This window comes from Maylandia zebra, linkage group LG11 (assembly GCF_041146795.1).
Source record: "Maylandia zebra isolate NMK-2024a linkage group LG11, Mzebra_GT3a, whole genome shotgun sequence".
Taxonomy (NCBI): Eukaryota; Metazoa; Chordata; class Actinopteri; order Cichliformes; family Cichlidae; genus Maylandia; species Maylandia zebra.
Genome location: NC_135177.1, coordinates 31049156 through 31060573, shown reverse-complemented (window position 1 = coordinate 31060573; position 11418 = coordinate 31049156).

Genomic DNA, 11418 nt, shown 5'->3' with positions numbered 1-11418 from the left:
GACTGTGTGTGCTTTTGAGAGAAGGGGAGGGGTTCATTTGAGCAGGATGCTTGGAAACTCTGATTCATTCAGATTGAAGTTACAGCAGTTACAGTGGACTGGTTTTACTGGAAGGGTAACATGGCATCATAAAACCAGAAGACACCCCCCACATCTCACAACACTGTGTTCTATGTTCACTTCAGGCAACTTGTGTCTGTAAACAAAGGTTGTATGACCTCAGCGTAGCTCAGTAGAGAGCCTGACCTGTGTGCCTATAAAAATAAGAAAGTTGAGTTTATTCAAATAAACAAATTTTTGAACAGATGTGGAAAAAAAGGTTGAGCTGGATCTTTATTATTAATGATGTTGTCTTAAAGGCAAAAGTAGAGAAACTGTATGTGTATGTATCCACTCTCTAAAAGAGAGAAACAAGAGATTAATGTTTTACATATTTGCGTGCATGAATAAACTAACTCAAGCATATTAGTAGTTTCTAAAATTTTAAAAAAGTAATATCTTATTTTACACTAATTAAAACTGAATTGTGTAAGCATGCTATTCATATCATATTCTTTTTGCATGCTCAACCAAGTGATATCACGAGATTTGCCAGAAATGTGTATAAATATAAAAGTGTGTTCATTTAGATGACAAGATCAGCACATAGATAGAGAAAAGGAGGGCCAGGAAAGAATCTTCTTAAACTATGTTCACTTTTGGTTACACTATTGCACTGCAATAAAGTCATCAAGAACAACTGCATTCATTAATCTCTTTCTTTTTTTTATCATTGCACAGTCCTGATATGACAGATATTGGCTCACAAGCATGGTTTGTTGGAAAGATACTGCTTTGATGGTATGTTATAAATAATCCAAAATTTCTGAAAGGGAAAATTCATATTTTGAACAGAGCAGACACAGAATGAACACTAGGTGGTGACACACAGTTATAAACACAAAACCTCTCATTGTCTCCCTACTTCACACATACACAAATACTCACTCAAACACACACAAAGACTCATATACAAAATCATAAAGTATTTTAAATTTACTTTATTTGTTTTATTGGTTCATTTTCAGTACATTTATTTAATGCTATAGATTTATAGCACTGAATTAAATCTCAATTTTTAGCGTGAAAAGTGTAAATGACCAAACAGATCAGAAAAATTGGGGAAAAGTGCTAAAAGGAGAAATGGATGAGGAAAGGAAAGAGTTAGAGGAAGGGAAAGAGGAGGAAAAGAGGAAAAACAAGACGCAGTATAGAAGAAATGGAGGAAAGGAGTGAAAGGAGTGTGAGACAACATATAATAAAAATGGGGAAAAATATGTAGGGATTTTGAAATGGAGAGAGAATAAATAATGGCTAGGAAAAAAGTAACAAAAACGGACGATAGAAAAAGTGAGGAAGAGAGATTAAAAGAGGAGGAAGAGAAAAGGGAGAAAGAAGGAAGAGAGGGGGACAGCATCTGTTTCCTGTCTGGGGTCCAGCTGGAGGTGGAACAAACGACAAAAGAAGAAGAAGAGGTGGAGGAGGAGGAGAAGGAGGAAGTACCGGCCAGCCTGAGAACCTGTCTCATACACACATGCAGGCTTCCTCAGGGAAAAATTGAATCCTACTTCCTCCTGTGTGTGCATGTGTGTGTGTGAATGTGTGTGTGTTTGGATTAAGCTTAGTTGCATACACAATTTTTAAAAATATCAGGCTAGTGTTACAGATACAGATGGGGCGATCGTGGCTCAAGAGTTGGGAGTTCGCCTTGTAATTGGAAGGTTGCCGGTTCAAGCCCCGGCTTGGACAGGCTCGGTCGTTGTGTCCTTGGGCAAGACACTTCACCCGTTGCCTACTGGCCCGGTGGTGCCAGTGTCCGGCGGCCTCACCTCTGTCAGTGCGCCCCAGGGTGGCTGTGGCTACATGTAGCTTACCATCACCAGTGTGTGACTGAGTGGATGACTGGATGTGTAAAGTGCTTTGGGGTCCTTAGGGACTAGTAAAGCGCTATACAAATACAGGCCATTTTACAGATATGTGTTTTTCCAAATTTATTTACATATTAAACAACTACGAGGCTAAATCAGGCTGGCGCACTTAATAACACACACACTCACTGTAGTAACTGATGTCAGAACTCACCAGTTATTTTAAATGCCAGAACAAACATGAACCTGAAATTTTGGGTTTAAATTCACATGCCATTCCACTGCAACTTTCTTTTGATTTGTTATGCAAATATGCTTTGTCTTGATCATTCTAAAAAACACAGATGTTGGACAAAGGGAAAGTCCCCCAAAATCTCCAACTGACCTTGAGAAATCCAAAGATCTCAAGCACTAAATTCCATGAACTTGTCTTGGACTTTTTCATGTTTCACTATGTTTCATTCATGGTCCAGGTATTACCCGTTTTGTGGAGATCCAATCTGGTGACAGTTGTCGTACATGTACAAATGTTCATCACAAAAACCTTTCCATTCTACATTATTAGGTTATTAGATATTACTTTATGTAATAAACTAATAACTGTTTGTGTGTGTGTGTGTGTGTGTGTGTGTGTGTGTGTGTGTGTGTGTGTGTGTGTGTGTGTGTGTGTGTGTGTGTGTGCAGCATAGATGGGGGGTGGGGAGTAGGGTATCCAGATTTGTTTGTTCCTCTCACACACTTTTCTTCCTGGTCCAGGCTAGATTTAGACTTCCTGCTTGGAGCTATTCTCAGAGCACACACACTCTCTCTCGCCCCCTCACACACACACACATTAAATGCACATCCCTACATATAAATACATTCCTCTTTGTAGCTCATGTGTGTCTGTGTTCGCAAATATCAAACTATCAAAACATAAACTACATCTTAATAACTTACAGCAGCAGGTGCTTAATTGCAACAATACCAGCACAGACACGTAAAGCTCGAAGCTCTAAAGCCAGCTTTTCTCACAAGCCCTTAACAATCAAAGGAATTCATTTTTTCTTTCATTGTGTGCGAGTGCATGTGTGTTTCCTGTTTACCTATATAAACAAAGAACCCCCTCTTTCTCAGGTCATTGTATCCCATCGACACTCTCTCCTACGTTAAGATCAGTCATCCCCTTCCAGGCTGATGTGATGATGTGTTAGCAGACCGATATGATTTGGTGAAAGCGGCAGTTGGTGTGTTTAATGTGCTCCCTGTGTGGTCTCAAATTTTAGGTTGCACGTGTACACCTGCATGAATTTCTGTCCCTCATACCTCTGCGGACTAACACAGCTTTGGCCTTGTTCCTTCAGATTATCAAAATATGAAACTGTTTAAGCTGAAGAAGCTTGAAGAAGTTTAAGTTCTCACCATAACAGTATATGCTATTGTGTTAGATTTACTTTTTTTACATTAATGTTTCTGAAATTGATAGTAAAGATTTTTGTGAATTAGTGATAAGTATAATCATCTTGAGCATGTCCAGTTCTCCTGGGAAAGTTAGATTAAGATAACATGTCAAGAAAAACTTGCATGCGTTGCGTGTAATTTAACTGATGGATACCAAAATTAACTTTACAAGTATTAACTAACTTCGAGGATTTTTTTTAAGTTGACATTCATGTAAACTCTGACAGATAGTAGACCCACCTGCGGCAGGCAACGTTAGAAATTTTTTCATCCACTCTTAGGCCTGCGATTTGCACAAGTGTGTGTGTGTGTGTGTGTGTGTGTGTGTGTGTAGGGGGGGGGGGGGGGGGGGGGGGGGGGTTTCATCAGTCAACATTGTCCATGGAGTCAGTAATTACTTTTGGGGATGTTTGTGTGTCTGCAGGATCCTCCAGCGACAAAACATGAAACCACAACAGAAATGTAGTGTGTCTCATCTTCTCATGTTATTTATAGGCCTTTGTATTAGAGACACACACGCAGATTTTGTTGTGTGTCTGAGTGTGCTTTCTACAGTGTGATGGATGAATTTTGTGCATGTGTGGATGTACATGTGTGAGCGTGTGTGCTTGTGTCTTTTGATCGTCCTGATGAATGACTATGTTCACAACATCTGCATGTTTGTGTTTGTGTGTGTTGGTGCAGCAGAGAAGTGGGATGATTTTGCTGAAACTTCAAAGCAAAAAGGAAAAAGGAAAATTCAGACATCCTGCACCCCCACACAGACGCACACACACATACACTTGGCAGCGCATTTGTACCTCTGCAGTTGTGGAGACTCTCATTGACAAAACACATCATAGCCCTTAACCTTAAACCTAAATCTAAACCGTAACCCTATAACCAAGTCTTCTCAACCAAACCTCAAACAGCCCTTTGAAAAAGTTAGGACTGGACGAAATGTCATCACTTTCTAAAAATGTCATCACTCAAAAGATCTGAAGTTCTAACGGGTTCTCTGAAAGACAGGCAAGGGCGCATGCACACACACACACACACACACACACACACACACACACACACACACACACACAGTGAGTCTGAGTCAAAGCTCTCAATAGAGGAGGATGGCTGGACAGAGCGGATACCGTCAACCAAATGCTATATCATTACCACAGATCTGCTGTGTGTGTGTGCATGTGTGTGTTTATATCCTTCAATGCATCGGTTTGTATTCTTGTTTGATCTATTCTTAGTTAATTCTTTCTCCAAGTTTTTACATTTCGATTTAAGAAGCAATCTTACAATTGTAATGCTTTTGTCATTCAAATAAATTGTTCCAAATCGTTGAAAAAATGAGTGATCCCAAAAAAGTTACACAGTCATCACATATATTCAGTCATTAATCATCATCAACTTATTTTGATTGAATTCATTCATTCGTTTTGGTTAAATTCTTTTCAGTTTTATTAATATAGTGTCAAATCAAACAACAATATCGAGCACCTCAAGATCCCAACAATCAAATGACCCCCTGTGACAATGGGAAGGAAAAACTCCCTTTTAACAGGAAGAGACCTCTGGCAGAACCAAGCTCAGAAAGCGGCAGCCATCTGTGTCAACCCAGTGGAACTAATGACTGAATGCAAAGTGGTGTATAAGCACAAGGAAAGTGAGAAGATGTGGGTAAAGAAGAAACAATTCATTCATCATGGGAAGCCCCCAGCGCGCCTACTGCAGCATAACTAAGGGAGAGTTCAGGATCATTCGATCTAGCTATAAATATATGCTTTATCAAAAAGGAAAGTGCAAATTTAATTTAAAAAAAAAATGGGTGGCTGTTTCCCAAATTGCAACTGGGAGCTGGTTCCACAGAAGAGGGGCATGAAGAGGATGAAGTCTCTGCCTCCCATTCTTGTTTTAAATATCGTAAGACCCCCAAAGTAAGGCAGCAGTCAGAGATTAAAGAGCTCTATTGGGGTGATAAGGTACTATAAGGTATTAAAGATAAGATGAGGCCTGATTATTCAAGAGCTTGCATTTGAAGAGAAGGATTTTAAATTTGATTCAGCGATTTTAACAGGCAGCCAATGAAGAGAAGCCAGTATGGGCGAAATTTGCTGTCTTTGTAGTCCCAGTCATTTCTCTCAATACAACATTTTTAATAAAAAATGAAGGCTTTTCGGGGAGCTTTTAGGAAATCCTGATAATGGCTAATTACAGTAGTCTAGCCTAGAAGTGATAAATGCATGAACTAGTTTTGCAGCATTACTCTGAGACAGCAAGTTTCTAATTTTAGAAATATTGCAAAATTGTTAGAAAGCAGTCCAATATATTTGTTTAATATGCATTTTGAAGAACATATCCTGGTCAAAATTGACTCCAAGATTCCTCACATCGTTACTGAAGGCGCAAGGTAATGCCATCCAGAGTATGTATCTGGTTAGACATCGTGTTTCTAAGGTGCCTAAGGGATAAAACCATATATAGAGCACAGAACCCTTTGGAGCTCCATAATTACCCTTAGCATGTGAAGAAGAAGCCCCAACTACAACACGCTCTAATCTTAGCTCTAATCTTATTGTGGTCTACAGTATTGATCACTGCACATGGTAATATGGTGGTCCTACGCACAGCCTACTGACTGCTTTGCACACTGTGATCTACATGTTGTAGCTGTTCATGTTAACCAGAGGGCAGCCTCACAAATAACATCTCTGTAGACTACTGTTGCTTGTTGATGAAGAGTGAAATTATAACTTACAAAGAACTGAAGTGATGCTAAATGTTAAAAACAATGAAAAGTGTCCACTTTGTGATTCTCACGCTGTATTTTTTCATGTCTTTTGGGTCCTTTGGCTGTCTTTCTGGTCATAGCAAACTCCACTGCCACTCGCTTCCCTGTTTCAGCCCACTTTCCAAAAGGTCAGCATTTGCTTGGTGTTATCCACACAGAGCTGTGTGCTGCTCTATATAGGCAAATACCTATGCAAACAAGTATTGACTGTGACTCTGATTTCTAAATTCTTTTAGATTTTTGAAAAATCTAAAAATTTGCATTCTATCATTAGCAGCATTTAACACGACTATTACCTGACTACTATGAAAACATAAGCTTAATAAGAAATCTATTGCATATCTATAAATCTAGTATATATCTATATAAATGTATTTAATATATAATATTTATCTCTTTTTTAAAAAATTTGGGGGCTTTTTTTAATCATTTTATTGCATGGTTGAGGTTGAGTGGAGAGATTGAGGGGGGGGACACACAGCAAAGGGACATTGGTCAGGCTCAAACCTGTGCATACAGTCACTCACTCCACTGACTGAGCTAAACCAGCACCCAGTGTCATTTAGAATCATCAGAATTAGAATATTTTATTAATCCCTGAGGAAATTATGTGTCCACAGTGGCTCCAAGACAATAAAAACAGTAACTAAATTAAAAAATAAAATTACAAATTTTGATATTTTACAAAACATACCACAATTGCTCTAATAGATACAAAAAGCTCTAAGTATAAATATCCCACAATTTCTAAATATAGAAATTCTGAATAAAAAATGACAACAGTAAATATTTTTAAGTGCGGCAACTCATGTGTGATTCAAAAGTACTGCTCCTGTAATTATCCAAGAGTTCTTTCATTTTTGTGTGTATGAGTTTGTGTTAGTCAGTGAATGTGTTTGTGTTTGACACAGCTCATCAGTCACTTAAGAAGAAATGACACCATAGCTCTCAACCTAGGGACAACAAAACCCAAGTTAGCTAATTCCGAGCATTGCTTTCAATGCAGTCTGACCGCACATCAGTCAGCCTTCACATTAGCAAGTTGAAACTATTCAAAAAAACAATCCTTGTGGATCAAAATGAAAAGGGGGCAAATACACTAATACTTCTCCAAACCAATGTTTCATCATACAGTAATCCTTAAGGGTATTGTTGACTCAGAATAGCTTAAGCTAGTGCCTGTGGCTGCGGGACTGGTTATCCTAGAGGCCAAGGCCACTGAGCCAGGGGCTAGAGCGTTGGTTGGTACTGGGCAAGGTGACTCAGGCTAGGGTTAAAGGGTGGCTGATGTGGTCATGAGTGTCCATAGGGTGTGGAGAAAGGGAGTTGGAATTATTAGGATCAGGAAAACAGTCTGATTGGGACATATTTGAGTCATATCTAAAGAAAGGAAGGGCAAGAATGAATATACTTGGTGATATTAGGTAACTGTTACAATTTTGTTTGTCTGAGTCAGTCACAGCCTCTCTGTGGCTCAATGTGGAGTCATTTTCAAAATGTTTCAGCGCTGAAGTCCAGCTGTTTACCTGTAAGCCTTTCAGAGGGCTTGCTACAATATAAATATGTCTTTCTTCAGTAGGTTGGGGTGTGGATGAACAGAGCATTGTGAGGGTTTTAGGACCAGCAATAGGGGATGTTATCAGAACTAGGTCCACTGAGATGGGAGGGAATGTGTACTTTACATATTTTGTGCTCTAGAATGAGAAAATGGCACAAGTACAGTAAAAAAAATTAGATTTAACCCTCTGGTGTTAAGGATACAACCTGTAGGCCATAACTGAAACACCAAAGGATCCAATCTCGCTTTCGGATGGCTTTGAAAATTTTGGAAATTGCAGTGAAGTCAGTATATTTTAGTAGTTTATTTTTACAATATACTTTTTCACACCATAGATAGGTTTATTACCTAAATGTATTTCTGGACACCTGGTGGAAAACCGCTGACTAACAGTTAAAAACAAAACTGCAACAAAGATTGGTTAGTGAATGAGAGTGAAAACTGCTGTGGCCTGGGATTTGTCTCCTTCCAAAAAAAAAACTATGTGCAGTGTGGAAATAAAGAGAGTCATTGTTTCCCAACATTGTGAACTTGAGCGTCAAGTCCACATTAAAATGAAAAGTGTGAGAAATGTGTGGTGGATGTGGCATTGCGACGACACAATGCGTCCATTCTTTTCTGCGCTGAAGTGCAACATCCTTCCTTTTGTTTTTCTCCCCCAGCCTGTTTTTATGAATGAAGGTCTGACCTGAATAATGCACCTGCAGCAGCAGCAGTACAGATGGGAATGAACAAGTGAATGAATGAACGGGAGCACACACATGTCCATACAACTGTTTGTGCATGAACACACAGGAAGTGGAAAGAACAATTAACTTTAATGTCACCTCCACATGCATGACAACAACTACAGTAGGAACAGCCTATTCTAACACTTAAGATAAGTCCCATTACTTCCAGTGTTATGAGCACCAGAGAGGCTATCAGCTCACTAGAGAGGCTATTGGGGGCAGGGATAGCTCAGTAGGTAAAGTGGTCGTCCCATGATCGGAAGGTCGGCGGTTCGAATCCACTTAACGGCTACCCTGAGGTACCCTGAGCAAGGTACCGTCCCTACACACTGCTCCCCGGGCGCCTGCTTAGTGGGCTGCCCACTGCTTCACTGAGTGAATGGGTCAAATGCAGAGAAAAAACAAGTAATTTCCCCATGGGGATCAATAAAGTATCCATTATTATTATTATTATCAGCTACTGTGTTATGTATGTTACAGTTTTTCTCAGTCGCTTTGGTGCGTTTCTCAGATCAGAATTGAAATTCTCATAACTATTAGTTCAACCTCCACAACACTCAGTCATTTGTGCACATCATAGTAGCAATTTCTCCTCTCTCTGAACAAACTGCAAATGATTTTGGACATGAATCAGTTGCTTCCATACATTTCCCTGCTGCTTTCTGACATTTCCATTTGCTTATGTCATGTCAGTCAAAAGTAATCATACCTATGGATGCTGAACAGTCATTCCCAATAAAACTAATAGTCATACATCCATTGCTTAAGTCATCACACACAAAATTGTTGAACTAGTTATCACATGCCAAATATTGGCCATCTGTCAAGCAAATCCTATACCTTTCTGTATCATTTTTCCTGGAAATGTCTCCGAAATTGAACAATTGATCTCAGGTGAATTACAGCTGTCACTCATGAGGAGGCTCTACCAAATTGGTGATTTTATGTTTACATGTATTCTACAGTGAACAAGTGACTGTAGCATATTTTTCTTTTGCACAATTCTGTAGGATTACAAACACTTCTACACAATGGAAATGTGAGACGTACGTATTCAGTGTCTCAGTTACTCCCAAGACTCCCATAACATCTACAGTGACTTTACTGCACATTTCAGATGGCTGTACAGGTAGGCCATAGTGCTGTCGTCAGCATTTTCAGGTGTCACCAATTGTTTTTGCAATGGGAAACACTGAAATTATAAACTGTCATAGTGGAAACATGACAATGCCATTTGACTATCTTGTTCATAAAGATGGTGTCAAGACTTTTCATTTTGATGGCACTGACAGTTTCATTGACATGGATACTTGCTTTTGAGGTATGGATAATCAATTCTGTGCATGTGACGTGCTTTAGCAGGCTATCCACTAGGTTTTGCAGTTTGCACTAATTGTTTTGGGAAATGCACTAACTGCTGTGCAAATGTTAATGGTGTTCTGAGAAACGCACCAAAGCGACTGAGAAAAACTGTAATGTCACCTCACTTAAAATAGTATGTATATATATGTATATACAATAATACTTTCTTTCTGTGTGCTAGTGTTAGTTTTATTGTATTTTTTTTACCAACTTGTGGCTCACTTATAAATACTGTTTGTAAAATGATGTAAATGTAATAAATGCCATTTATTGGAGTTACATGCTGCAGATTTACATTCACAGAAATGTGAAGGCCAGTCCACATGTACAATGTAAGTTGACTACTCTTTCATCTTTTTACCTCTACTTTTGTGTTTATTTGGTACAGTTGGAGTCAGCTGCTGCACCGCAAGCATTTAATGTAAGAAATATGTAGTTTTATGTTGTCCAAAATATTGAGATGGATCATTATTATCATATCAAGTCCAATTTTAATATATTTCAGTGAAGCCTTTGGGGAAATTGACACATTTTACTTCATGTTTAAGGCAAATTACATAATTTCTTTCTCTTTTTTTTGTACAGGATCATGATATGAGTACTGCCTCCGAAACTATATAATGTGCTTATTATGACCATGAAACTTCCTAGGAAGCTGTTAAGGAAGTTGTCAAAGACATGATTGCTTGTTTTTGTGAACCAGACTTAATTTCTCAACTGTCTTTTAGAAACTTACTCACTGATCCCAGCTACAAAAGAATGCATTAGGGTGGTGTCAAAGTGTGCGATGATGCTCAAAAGCATCCAAGAGTAAATAAAGTGTAAACAGCAACTGGTTTCAGTCTTGTTCATGCAGCCAGAGCCACAACATGTTCTCTTGCTTTCTGAAGGGATTTGAACCAGCAATCACTGCTGTTTACATTCCTCAGTCTGTGTCTATCGCTCACAGACGCTGAGTCACCTACACACGGGAATGTCCTCAATTTGTGTGTGTGTATGTGTATGTGTGGTCCAGGTACTACTTGGGTTGTGCAGACCTAAATTCATTTACACAGTCACATTATGGTAATGTGTATTCTAGGTTAAATTTGGACAAGTAAGGCTGAGAGTCAAGTAGGTCTTTAGGAAATTAGCATAAGTCAGTAAGGTGTGTGTGTACACAAAAGTGTGCATGTGCATGTGTTCATGCATATTAGAGTGTTTGTTTGTGTGTTTGTCTGTCCTTCACCATACCGCAGTTAGCAAATTTCCCGGTGCGTGGGTGCCGCTATGTGTATACTGAATGTGAGTCATTAATAACCAGACATGCATCGAGTGAGTGAGTCAGTCAGTCTGACAGCTGATATCGAGAACCACAGGTTAGTGGCATGAACAGGGCTTTCCCTGATAGCCACACCTGGAAACTAATGGAGTAAAGATATAAACAGGCCACCAACAGGAGAACTGAGAGTCGAGAAAACAAGAAAGTAGAAAGCCGAAAATCTTTTTCTGTATCGGAAATGTAGATCTATTGGATGTTCCACTAGCTAAAAATCAGGACTGAGTTTTATTTCATAGCTGTTAGTCTGAAATTATTTGATATTTGATATGTATTTGTTTAGCAAACAAATAAATAAATATGTTGAATGCTACTTGGTCCACTAC